Source organism: Hesperophylax consimilis, chromosome 25 (genome assembly GCF_061612785.1).
Source record: "Hesperophylax consimilis isolate HC1 chromosome 25, BYU_Hcon_1.0, whole genome shotgun sequence".
Lineage (NCBI taxonomy): Eukaryota > Metazoa > Arthropoda > Insecta > Trichoptera > Limnephilidae > Hesperophylax > Hesperophylax consimilis.
This window is the reverse complement of record NC_142860.1, coordinates 26,762,216-26,775,707: the sequence shown is the minus strand read 5'-3', so window position 1 is coordinate 26,775,707 and position 13,492 is coordinate 26,762,216. Positions and strand designations below refer to the sequence as shown.

The window sequence follows — 13,492 nt, the reverse complement described above, 5'->3', positions numbered from 1 at the left end:
AAGAAATCGTATACAAGATCCATAGACTTAATTAATTCATCTAAGACGCGATCAATTCATTCCGTTCCAGCTCGGAGACGCAAAAGTTGTTAGTTATGATTAAAGCCTCATGAACTAAATAACTCCCGTTGTCAACAGGTAGGTGTATTAATTAATTAATTTATTGGACAATTTGTATAGCACAGCTTTTGTGAGATATCACCTCAGGGGCACTGCCAATGTATATTTAAGTTAATATTTCAATTCTGCTTTGTCAATTTATTAGTATTTTCTTTTTCCGAAGCCGAATGACGTTTAGTAATATAAATTTAAAGACAGATGCACCAGTGTTGCCAGTGTATATCGAATTCTGATTTATTGCGTTATGAAAATCGGTCTGGTTATCAATAGTGTGACCGTGCTCTGAAATCGGTATAAAATCACGCCTGTCGATCCCACACTGTAACGTTATCGATGTCACTTTGAAAGAACCCCTGAAAGAACTAGGCATCCAAAATGGGTTGACAACTACAACTTGATTACAACGCACAATGATATACGATTTTAGCGTCGCGAGTCGCTTGCCAAGTTTGCCCTAGTGCCCTTTACGTGATTTTTACACTTTAACGGCGCTGTACAAATCATCCAAATAATATTATTATTATTATAGTGGAAGGCAAAGGAAGGAGAGGAGGATCGCGGATTCGTTAGTCTGATCAAGTATCACCACATGCGTCCGAAACGTATCGTTCCGGTGTCCTTGGCTCTCAATTCATAGTCTCTATACGGCGCGGCGCAGAACCAAGGGGCAGCAGAGGATCCTGGTTCATCGGAACATTTGAAGTGAAGCTTATGATCTTCATCAATGAGGTAACGACACAAGAAGAAGTTTCAAGAAGGACTACGGTGTGAAAGTGCGTTATTCGTAAAATTTATTCATAGAGACTGACACAGAAAACTTGTCCAGAACAGGCTTACCAACATTGGTGTGGAAAGGATGGTAAACAGAAGGTACTATGTCTTACATGTTGAAAAAAAAATCTTCTCTATACTTACCAAACACTTGCATTGATAACATGTATTGATTGTCCTGAAACACTTATAAAAGTTGAACGAAGTATCTATAATACATGTTCCAATGATAACGTAAATATTCCAGTTTTTACCAACCAACGTAAAGTCCAAAACACAGCACAAAATATTAAAAATCTTGAGCATAAACATAACAAAAGTAAAGAGAAATATCAGCGATAGATTCGAGGAATAAGCTTTATTGACACTCCCAGCAAAATCGCAAATTTTATCGTAAATCCTCCAAAATATCATTATTCTTTCCATAACCAGAATATCTCTCTCAGATGTGACTATTCTTCTCAAGACGTCCATTTGTCTAAGTTCTGTTTTCTGTGGATTCAAGTAAACAGCCTCTGCATCGCTTCTCGACATCAAATTCATCTCAGAAAGTAGCTGCAATTCTGCGTTTACTATCTTCAAATTCTTATTCGCTTGTTTCACCAAATGAGCGAAATGCATTAAAACCGTTGAGGAAACGCACCAAGTAAAGTATTGAACATACACTACCTTCAAACGACCGGGATTTAAAATCTTTAAATTTGGCGAGTATCCGAAACACATCATGTATTTACAGAAAACCAACACAAATTGCTGACTTATCCAGTGCACTAGCCTGAGTTTCATGTTAGAATCAACCTTCACGATTCCTGCTTTTAGAAAAATGTCATTAATTTCAACCAAATGCCTTAAGCCGTCCCCGTGTAAAGCAACATTGTAAAACGAGTTCAAATATAAAAAAAAATGTCCCGACAGCTCTGTAAATAATTCTAAATTTGCAACTAAAGTTATAAACGCAAATTTCGGCGATTTGAGGTTTTTGTAAGCATATCCTATTTGGAATTGGTCGTGGAGACAATACCAAAACAATAATTCTAATAGAGCGATACGAATAAAACTTCTCTTGTTAATTTTAGACTTTGGGATACCCTCGTTAAAATATTTAATCGGAAAGCCTAGAACTTGTCTAATAATGATGAAAGGTTGCTGAGCAGCAAGCACTAAATCAGTTTGATGATCTTCTGTGGCATTGCTTCTAATTCGTGGCCTTCTTACTATCTCTATTGGCCCAAAATTTAAGACCATTTTTAAAGTATTTTAATATTTCTCCCTTTCAATTTGAATAAGGCAAAATTTTCTATATTAGAATATTCACTTATATCTTCGGTATTGTTGATCAAAAAGGTGTAAGTTACTGATTTCTCGTCCTTTTATAAAGCTTCGAAATGCATATAAAATTGTATTGATCGCTATTCGTCTGCAATTTTTTATTATATTTGTTTGGTGTGATAAATATTTAGACCTTTGAAAATCAACATACACCATCAGAAGTTAAATACAAACTCTCTTAAAAAATCCAGGAGTGTGTTTAGGTTGTTGCAAAATTATGTAGGTAGATACTTATTCAATACCAGCCTATTTCTATAAATAGTTGGTACCTACTACAACAAAACAAAAATTAACGATCTGAAAGAAAGAAAGAATTATATTACAACAGATATTTTTTCCAGTGACCCACGAACTCTGGAATCGTAGCCGAGAATTTTAACAGCTCAGCTATGGACTTATATCAAAGCGACTGTAGTGTTAGTGAGCTTTAGTCACTTTCTTCGAGTCACGTGCGAATCACGGCTGACGCACTCATCAACGTTTGCTTGGGATGCTGGTCGCTAGTTGCTAAGCTGAATTTCTCCAAGGGCTGCTGCGTGGCCTTATATAGAATGTTTTAAATTAGAAATATTAAATTAACATAGTGACAAAAATTAAATCAAATTTCTTTTCAAATTATAAATAACCATCTTCCCTCTTAGCCATACTCAAAATCATTATCAACAACCGTCTAATAAGAAACCCCGAAATTTTCCATATACCTGTAGATTATAGCTCTCAAAACTATTGTTTTAAGTGACACCTCACAAGAACACCCTTGTCTGTAAAGTGTAAAGACAGGGGAACTGTAAATATGCCACCCGGTTGGGTAGCGTTGGTAGGGGCAGTAATAAGGGATTTATTAATACGGGACTTAAAGAGGTCTGAATTATATTATGAAGGAGGAAAATAGATTCCAGTATTCTCGTTGCACATACCAGCCAACTTACCCAAAACAAGTAGAAGAAACGACCCGTTCTCATAACCCCAACATCAACTGCGAACGGATGTTCTGCTGTTGTCGTTGTCGTTGTCGTGGTAGTCGCCGTCTTCGTTGTTGTTGCCGTTTGTTTTGGCTTTTGTTTTTGTTTTTGCCGTTGTCGTTGTTTTTGTTGTTGTTTAGATTATAAAACAAATTAAATTAAATTATTCATCTGAACTCTGTATGTGGGGTATGTACGTTCATAGACCAATGCAATATATTGCAGCTGCGACTTGGTGTCACATTAAACAATATTCATTGACAGTCCGCCCCTTAATAGAAAGGTAACCTTAAGTGATGCAATATAAGTCTACATGAATAATGTGAAGTATTTTATTGTATTATAAACCACACATTCCGTTATCAAGTTGATATATTGTGTATCTAATAAAAAGTAATAAAAAAAATTCAACTATTTTCAATACAGGCAATAAAAAATATTTTACACTTCTCATAGAACAATAAAATATAGTGGAACCTCTCACAACGACTTTAATTCGTTCCATAATCTTTTTTGTTCTGTGAAACATTCGTTAAGCGAAACAATTTTTCACCTATAAGTCAATGTATTTTTTTTTTACGTTTATCTAAATAAAATTACATACTTATAAATTGTTAAGGAGCGTAACAACCTGAAAATGCGATTTCGATTTGCAAAAAACAATAAATAATCGAAATAACTAGTTTATTATTTATGAATTTATGACAAACAAAGATATTAGAAGAACGAGATATGCTATGTTGGCCGCCGGACCGTAGGCGGAGTACTACCTAATTAGGGTACTTTGAACGGTATCGGGACGTGTACGCACAGAAATCTGTTCTATGTATTAGTGCGGATACCTTAGCGCAAGCGAATGTGTGCAGTAGTATTGGTGAACAAAACCGGCGACACTCGGCAAAACAATTCCACTCAGTACGAACTGCGCATAGCACATCTCGTTCTTCTAATATCTTTGATGACAAATAATTATCTAAGCCAATGTTTCATCAAAAAAGTATCTGTAGAAAAAGTCATAAAAGAATTAGATAGCAATAAATCTGCTGGACCGGATGGTATGGTCTAATATTTTTCGAAACCTGTGTTAGTAGTCTGATATATCCTCTCTATAAACTCGTTAACAATTCTTTATGTTCTGGGTCTTTTCCAGCTCAGTGGAAAAAGAGTTATTTAACCCCTATTCATAAAAAGGGGGATAAAAGCGATATATCAAACTATAGACCAATTTGTATAAAGTCTGCTTTACCGAAAGTTTTTGAGAAATTAGTCCTAGATATCATTGTAAAACCTATCAACAACATTATTGTTCTTAACCAACATGGCTTGTATTAAGTAATTTAATGATTTATGAAAATTACATATCTGAATCTCTGGGTCTCAAACAACAAGTGGACAGTATATACACTGACTTTAGTAAAGCTTTTGATAAGGTTCGACATCACATACTTATATATAAACTTCGATTGTTGGGCATCAAAGGTAAATTATTGAGTTGGATTGTTAGTTATCTTAGCCATAGGGTGCTTAGTGTAAAGATTAATTCTGTACAATCTTATATATTCGAGGCCACAAGTGGGGTTCCTCAAGGGTCCCACCTCGGCCCAATATTTTTATTTTCATTCATCAATGACATTGTTGACCAATTTAATTATGTAGAAGTTCTGCTATTTGCTGACGACTTAAAAATATATAAAATAATACGAAATGTACACGATTGTCAAATTTTACCGACTAACTTAGAACAACTTCATCAATGGTGTGAACAAAATGCATTATTTTTGAACATTCAGAAATGTCAAGTAATACGATTTACCAAAACTCGTTATAATATCTTACATACATTAAATAATATTAAATTAATACCAGTGTCACAAATTCGTGTTCAAATTAAAATAACAAATTTCCGATTGATTACATTAATTATATCAGTTTGATGAATCAATTGCATCTAATAAAACTGTCTGACAGGAAAATTATTTCAGACCTGGTTGTGTTACACAGAGTCGTTAACAACTTAATTGATAGTCCTGCCATCGTTGCCACTATTAAACTCCATCTGCCGACTAGGAATACAAGACAAAATATAACATTATTCTGCAATACATATACGACCAACTATCAGACACACTCACTGACCAATAGGATGCATGATCTGGGCAACAAGTATGGGGGTGATATTGATTTATTTATTGACTCCATTTATAGAACTAAGCATAATCTATACCAACACTTTGTAGAATCCTACAAATTAGCGTAGCGTTGGTAAATTAGATTTAATGATTTGTCTTATATGTAGTGTTGTTGTAATTTCTTTTTTACTTTTTGTTACTCTTACGTTTTACTAATATTGCTTCGTTTCGTTAATTTAGTTTTCTTTTTTTTATCATTTCTTAATATTTTCTCACTATACCTGTAATCACAATTTTACATCTATTTACTGTCAGTATCACCTGTATAATACAGATATTCTCCTATGAATACTGAATCATGTATCACTTTTATGTAAAAGCCCATTTATTTAAATATACCATTAGTACCACCTGTGAAGTTTAGGTTATATTAATTATGAAAGATTCTCGCCCCTGCTAGTTATTTGTTGTTAAGTCTCGTCGGCAAGAACAATTCCTGTATTGCTGCCTGTTGAATTTTTTTCAATGTATTTTGTAATTTACATTAGATATGCCGATATTTAAGACTAATTTTATGCGTGTGCAAAAAGTACGTCACACACTATCGACAAGGATAGAGGAAACTAAAAAAAATTCGCAACCATAGACAATATAATTCTCATTCAGAGACTACCCCATTCACTAGCCTAAAATATTATTTTAAAAATATAAATGTTTGAAATGTTGAAATATTCCCTCACAACAAAAAAGATCCATCCGACAAAGTGCTGTCATGCAAAAATGAGTTTAAAGTATCTTTCTTTAAAGTTCATTTTCTCAGGACAGCGCATGTCAGGTGAAATCTTGTTGTTCTGAGATTAACAATCAATCTGCCGTAAAAATAAACTAAAATTACTTAATATTTGAAATACTTTAAATAAAGTCAGAACATTTATGAGATTAATCAATCAAATATGAATATGTGCTTTTTACGGCAGTATCGAATTTTGACATTTCCTTCTTTTAACAGAAAAATAAAAAACACAGTAGATTTTCGTATTTCGTTTTAATACGAGTTACATTTATACATATATATTTTACAGGATATTATATTTAAGCTCATGTATTCCTTATCAGAAAAGATGATTTCTTTGGCCTGATAAGAATTGAGCCACGATTCTTACTTATAAAATATAAATTTTAATAATAATAATAATAATGATTGGATTATTTATATAGCGCCGTTTTCGTGAGGAAATCACCTCAAGGGCGCTTAACAACTTAATTTATGCATTGATTACTTAGACTTATAAGTAATTACTTTTGGTTTATAACCAAGTTTCATAAATAGAGACTTATAACTAGTGGCTTATAGCAAAGATTAATGTCGAGTGATTTACAACTAAGACTTTTAACTAATGACTTAATCTATACATATTTTTATGACCATTTTTTTATTTATACAATACCGCTTTGGAGTTATCATTGTCAGTTTAGCAAACTCCCTATAATTTACCCCACACCGCTATAATACGACTTACAACTACGGCTAAAACTAGAGATTTACGACTAACATACATATTTACATTTACAAATACAGATTGTTTTGATTTCTGGCCGTGGTGTTAGTGGTAAGGTATAAAATATTTAAAAAATAGTTTACGCGTAATAAACGGTTATTAAATAAAAGTGAAAAAAAATTCAAGTAGAAAAATCCCCTGGACTAGGCAATGAAATACTACTGATGAATAAAAAATAAAATGCGGTCATTATTCTGGATACGACTAGTTGAAAAGATGAGTTTTTAGTTTTGGTCTGAACTCAGATGAGCTGTCGATCTTTCGCAAATATGAAGGGAGTTTGTTCCAAGCTGTTAGGCCTGCTACTTCCAAAGCTCGGTCTCCAAAATTGGCATTGTGATTGCGCATAGGTACTGAAAGTCTACCTATGGCTGTTGGTGATGCTGATCAGCCTTGCTGCAGCATTTAAAACTGACTGAAGTCTGTCAGTGTATATATTTTAAGGAGACTTGCGTATATGCCATTGCAATAGTCGAGTCGTGAACATAAGAGTTTACCAACATCTTTGTGGCCCGAATATTTATTTTTATAGATTTAATTTGACGCGGGAGAAAGAAACTTGTGCTGTTTTGTTAATTTGGGATTTGAGTGAGAGATCTTCATCTAGATGAACACCTGGAGTTTAATGCCATTTTAAGGTGTGATGTTTCAGCCACAAGTAATGAGAGGAGTTTTGTCTAACATTGACTAGCGCTTTTTTGTTGCTGTCCAGAGAAATTCTGTTTTGGATGGATTTAGTCTAAGTTTGTTCGAAGACATCCACTCTGTTATGGCACCAATGCATTTAACAGTGATATCTTTTAATTTGACTTTCTCATTCGGTGCACAGTAGAAATAGATTTGCTGATCGTCAGCATAGCAATGGGAAAGAAGTCCGAATGAATCTATAATGTTGGCAACATCGTTAATGAACAGAATAAAAAGTAGGGGCCCCAAGACTGAACCCTGGAGGACTCCAGAAGTCAGCGTTACGTAGGGAGAGTTGTTACCGCCCGCTTGTACAGATTGGGTTTGGCCACAGAGGTATAATTTTATCCACTTAATAATTTCACCACCCAGTCCAAAAGTTTTTCCTGTCTGTCGATCAGGAAATTGTGGTCGATGGTATCAAATGCTGCACTCAAACCTAATATGATAGCAAAGCTAGCTTGCCCTAGAAAGGTACTATATGTTTCAAACACTTTTTGAGAAGCCACATTGGGATTGGGTCTAAAGCACATTGTTTGTTTAGAGAACTGGACACAACTTTGGTGACTTTTCCCGATGTAGTGTGTGTGAACTTAATAAAGAATTCGCCGTTGTAGGTGGAGGTGCAGATGCTGTCGTGGCCCGAATATTATCGATATTTTCATGGAAAAAGTCAGAGAAATCTTTCGGACTGTGCGCTGCCGTGGTTGAGTTTTCAGACTCACCTCTGACAGTTTTAAGCGAGTCCCAAAGTCGCTGGGGATCAGAATCTTCACTCTCAATCTTCGTTATTTAGTAATCGGATTTTTTTCTCCGAATTGTTTCCCTATATTCGGTTTGCACACTAACTCACGCTTCCCTTTGGCTGGCTAGTTTTCTGCTTCTGTATATCCTCTCAAGTCGGCGCATAGCTCTCTTCTATTCCCGGAAGTCTGCGTCAAACCAGGAATCAGACTTGCGAACAGCACAGGTTTTGGTCGAAAGGGGGGCCATATTGGCTTATTAGTGTAGTTAAAGTACCAATATAAACTTCTACTAGGCCGGATGTCGAAATGACATTACTATTTATGTCGTATTTTGCAAGGATGGAAGTCTTCAGTTCTTCTTCAAAGAGGGCAAAGTCAAACGTCGCAATGCTCTGGTCACCTTCGTTTTGTAGACAGGTTTGGAAGGATTAAAATCTACTTCCGTACGCACGAGCCTGTGATCTGAGAGACCCACGTCTATGACTTCTGTTATTATCGGTGGGTGAGTATTCCTAGATACAAAAATATCTAGTATTCCGCCTGCGTCATGAGTCGGAATATCTACCCATTGCCTACATCAGTAGCACTCTAAAACATCAATAAATTTTGTCGTGTTACTGTCAGTTTTCCTATCTATTCAGATATTAAAGTCCCCAATTATAATGAGGGCACCCGGTAGGGCAATTACCCGCCCTAAAAGTTGCGAAAATTCGCTGGTCGGTGGATAGTGATTAGTGTGAAAGACGCCCCCGTTGAAGATATGCAACATCCCAGAGATTCAAAAGTGTGGTAATCTCCAATGTTGGTTTTGGATATGCGCAGTCCTTGACGATCAATGATTGCCACCCCTCCATGATTCACAAACGAGATGTTATTGTTTCTGGGGTCGTTCGGCGATTTTCGTCTTGCCTGTTCTACGACCGTATAGCCAAGAGCTCGCAACTTTTTTATGGAGGTGGAGTCATAGTTTTCATGCCACGTCTCAGTGATCGATAGGATGTTCAGCTTCTTCTGGCCAATAATATCGTGAACGACATCCACCTTGTTGTTCACTGAGCGTGCATTCCAATTTCCCACCGCGAGTCGGCGGGTTTGTATAATTTGCATGGCGCTGTATGGATACGTCTCTTATTGAAGTTTTTATTTCATCTGTCTTCTCATGGTCAGGATTGTGGGTTACTGCACTAATTTTTCTTGATTTATTTTTTGAGATTTCGTCCTCCCCGACAACCTCTAAATCTTATTTTCTTAGCAGGGTTGCGATTTAGATTGTAAAAGTTAATTTTTGCAGCCGCTTAAGGTTCTAATGCCACACGAGTGTTTTTTAAACCTATTTGTTCTGCTCTATCGTACACAATCACCATACTGATGCCACAAACTGACCGGCTAGCACATTTTTATTATTAGGTACATATTTTCAGTAACACAAAAAAACAAAACAAGGTGTTAGTGAGATGAGACCCGGCACCCGAAGGGACAAAACTTGTGGTCAATGGTCAGGGCACAAATAATTCGGTCTGTGGGACTGTATTTAGAAACACTGTTAGATTTATTCTTAAATCGTAACAAACATTATTCTAAAATTCCGAATTACGTCCACACTAGTAACTTTAAAATTATTTCGAGTAGGTTTACATAACCTAAAAATTACTATGATTATTTTATATTTACACTATAAAAATTTATAATCTCTCAATATTTTCAAAATAAACGAGGAGCGATAGTAAAACGCTGCCGGCTGCCATGATGGCGCCCATCTTAATGCAGGTTTTATTTGGAAAATGATAAATATACCTTTTATATTAATATAGATATTACACAAACAGGAAATACAATAATATGTAAGCACGAAACACATTTAGAAGGTGTACCAAGACAATATAAAAATACATAAACAGGAAATACAAGAATATATAAGTACAAAACACATCTTAAAGTAAGTAAAAAAATTAGCTAGACAAATAAAATAAACTAATTAGGACAACCATTTCTTCCTATATTTAGTGTACTTTGAAAAACGTTGTATGGCCATTTTTCTCATGAAATCTGGCCCATTATACGGTATTGTATCTTTGCCACATAATTTCTTATTGATGTCTGCACACTATGAATCAATTATTATGAAAGGCACAGTGAATTTAATAATTGCATCTATCACAATTGTTCAATGCCACTCAAAATTAATCCAATCGAAACATACATATTTATAAAGTTTTTTAATAATAGGCACAAGATGCAAATTCTCGCAATTATGATTTAATACATACTCGACGCCAAGTAGAAACTATTTTTATAATTAGTTGCCATAGCAAGACGTTTTTTTGGAAGGCAATTTTTTGTTGGACTTTTCGTAGGTTACGCCTGGTTCTCAAAATCTCCAAACAACATCTTTTTCTTTGGATAAAGGGTTGCAGTTGGCCCAATGTACCTTAAAATGCACCTTCGTTTTCCTATAAAAAACACAACATTTGGTTACATTATTCAAAACAAAAGCTACGAAAAAATTATGATAAAAAAATTATAAATATGCTTACGCAGAGAACCGTCGTTTTTTTCCGTGTAGCTACAATGCTGCTGGGTCCAGGAACACTTATATCAGAAAAAAATATCTTATTGAAGAAATGATTTACATATTAGATGAGCAAAACATGTAATATTATTTCCTTTTACTTGATATAAAACAGATATATACCTTCATAATCTTCTGACACCCTTTTGGCAGCGACAGGCGCACCGCTGCGTTCGGGGAAGAAATTACGCTCTGAAATAAAAATGTTGGTTAAATAATAATATGAATAAAATTAATAAGGTAAGTCGATGTAATATAGAAGACATTTGTATATCCTGGCCGAATACTGTCGTCACAGATACGGTCGAAAAACGAAAATAGATTCAATTCTGATGTTAAATTAAGATAAGTTATTCAACATATTAAGAACAAACAAAGAGAGATTCGCACCTTTTGTTGTAATCACGGGTCTTGTTTTCAACACATCGAGGTCGAGGTACCTTCACATTTTGTCCGATGACGGGATCCAACCTGTTTATTTTCCACGACCATTCACAAAACATAATCTCGTCGCACTCCTTAGAACTCGGAATCCTATGTCCAATTGATTTTGAATCTGCGCATCCTTTCACATCACTTTTCGGCGGAAAGATATTCACAACAATGAATAACAAAAAACAATGAATAACTTTATTTGTTTTGACATTCGTCAGACCATAGATATTTTACATCTCTTTCAACAGTTTTTCCATAGTAATTCAAGGTTTCTCATTGGTTTCTGCTAAAAATACGTCACATAGCCATAGAGATTTCCGTGACTTTTTTACTGACCCACTTTGGTCTCGGAGTTATACCCCCGACTGAGCAATACGGAGTAAGTCCTTGCCGACGTGCACACAAATATATCAACGTACGCCGCAGAGTATTGAAGTAACGTACGGCCGAGTTTAATTTATTTAGCCAAAAATTGAATATTTCCGAGTGGTATATTTTAATTAATTCTTATGAATGTATTAATAAAATCTCTATTGTTTCTAAAGGGATTCATCGGGAAGTTACTAATTCATCGTCTAGAAAAATAAAATCTGGTGCTTCCCGTTCATCTTATGGTTGAAAAACGTTTTATAAAATTTACAAAACTTTTTACATGAATATATTTTATGGTAAGGTCATGTTTTTATTCATCTTAAATGTAAATAACTTGCATCCCTAGGAATCCCTCTAGAAAAATTTAAGATTTTCGTAACAAGTTTATCAGAAATAATTAAAATGTGAGCGTCGGGGCAATTCTCCTTTATCAGGGTATTGTGTCATCTTAAATATTAGTTTGGTAAACGCCAAAATCTTACATTCCGTTTTAAAAATGACGGGTTCGTTGTTGAGAGAATAAGAATACTTAATAACATGTTTATTTCTGGACATTCCTTCTAATCTTCTTTCGTATGGTGGAGGGGACATCTAGGTCTGCGTGCCAGTCTAGAACCTAAGATTTCACTCTGTGGACCTCACCAATTCTGCCGGGTTAAGCAGTCAAGTTTATCACTGTTCCGACCTTACACCTTACACACCGCGTAATAGTTATGCCACACTTATAAGTAAGCGATCGATGTATCAAATGTTTTAATATATTGTTAAGAAAATATACCCTACGTTAACAACGATTTTCGATATCTAGACCATCAGAAGCTGATTTTTTTGTTTCGTTTAAAATATATAAGATTTGAAATGAGCAGTACTTTAGAGCCGTTCCAGACTTAACTATAAGTATAGTAGGATAGCTTTTTTCAGTGGCCATTTTAATTATCTTCCCATTGAGAATGTACGGCGAGTGATATGCTGAAATAGACCATCTACTACAATTATAGCTAATTATGAAACGGCTCCTACGCAGAGGATTTATAACAAAGGTAAATATTTTCTTTATTGATTTATAACAAACACATACTTATGCTTAAACTTTCAACATAGGCTCCTGTGGGTTTATTTACCCACAAGTAATATTTATTACAAAATTTAACAGATCAACATTTATAATATGTCACATTTTAAATTATCGAACTTCATTGAACTTGGAATATCTAAGAAATATATTTTACATCCCGTTTATCGTTGTTGGAGTTCATAAATGGTAATAAATTTCACTTTTACGGTGTTGTATCATATTAAAACAACTAGGAATCGAACAGTATGTGTAGCTGGGCATTATTAAGTAATTAAAAGAAAATTTATGCTATGTAAACAACGCTTCACTTTTTTTCTGGACCACTCACAATCGATTTATCTTTGGCAAATTATTATTATTATTACTAAATCACATTACGACTACATACATAAATACTTGTCAAATCAACCTGAAAAAAAATTACACCAGCATTTTGTTTACAGTATAAATAATAGACAGTATAGTGTAGAATACCTCTTATAAATTAGATTTTTTACCGTGCGTCACTGTGAAGAAGTTAATGAAAAGGTTATATATGTCGATTTATTTCATTTTTAAATATTTTAAAAAATAATAATGTTTTCTTAAAAAAAAAAATTACTTCAATTTTGTTAGTGACGAAATCACTGCAAGTCACAGTGACAATTTACATTCTTATTCTTATGTTGACATCCCTAGGGAAGCTTCTTTGACTCCAATATCTATGGTTTTAAGCTTTCTTTCGACTCCGATTTTTTA

The 13,492-nt window shown here is 34.5% G+C and overlaps 1 long non-coding RNA gene across 1 annotated transcript; it reads right to left on the bottom strand.

Moving 5' to 3' along the window:
* Window positions 1–6,398: 6,398 nt before the first annotated feature.
* On the bottom strand, window positions 6,399–11,508 carry LOC149411750 (uncharacterized). The gene is made up of 4 exons (XR_016304788.1): window positions 11,263–11,508; window positions 10,996–11,064; window positions 10,838–10,892; window positions 6,399–10,753 (listed from the first exon to the last, which is right to left on the bottom strand). It is a non-coding gene; the product is annotated as an uncharacterized LOC149411750 (long non-coding RNA).
* Between the last annotated feature and the right edge of the window lie 1,984 nt (window positions 11,509–13,492).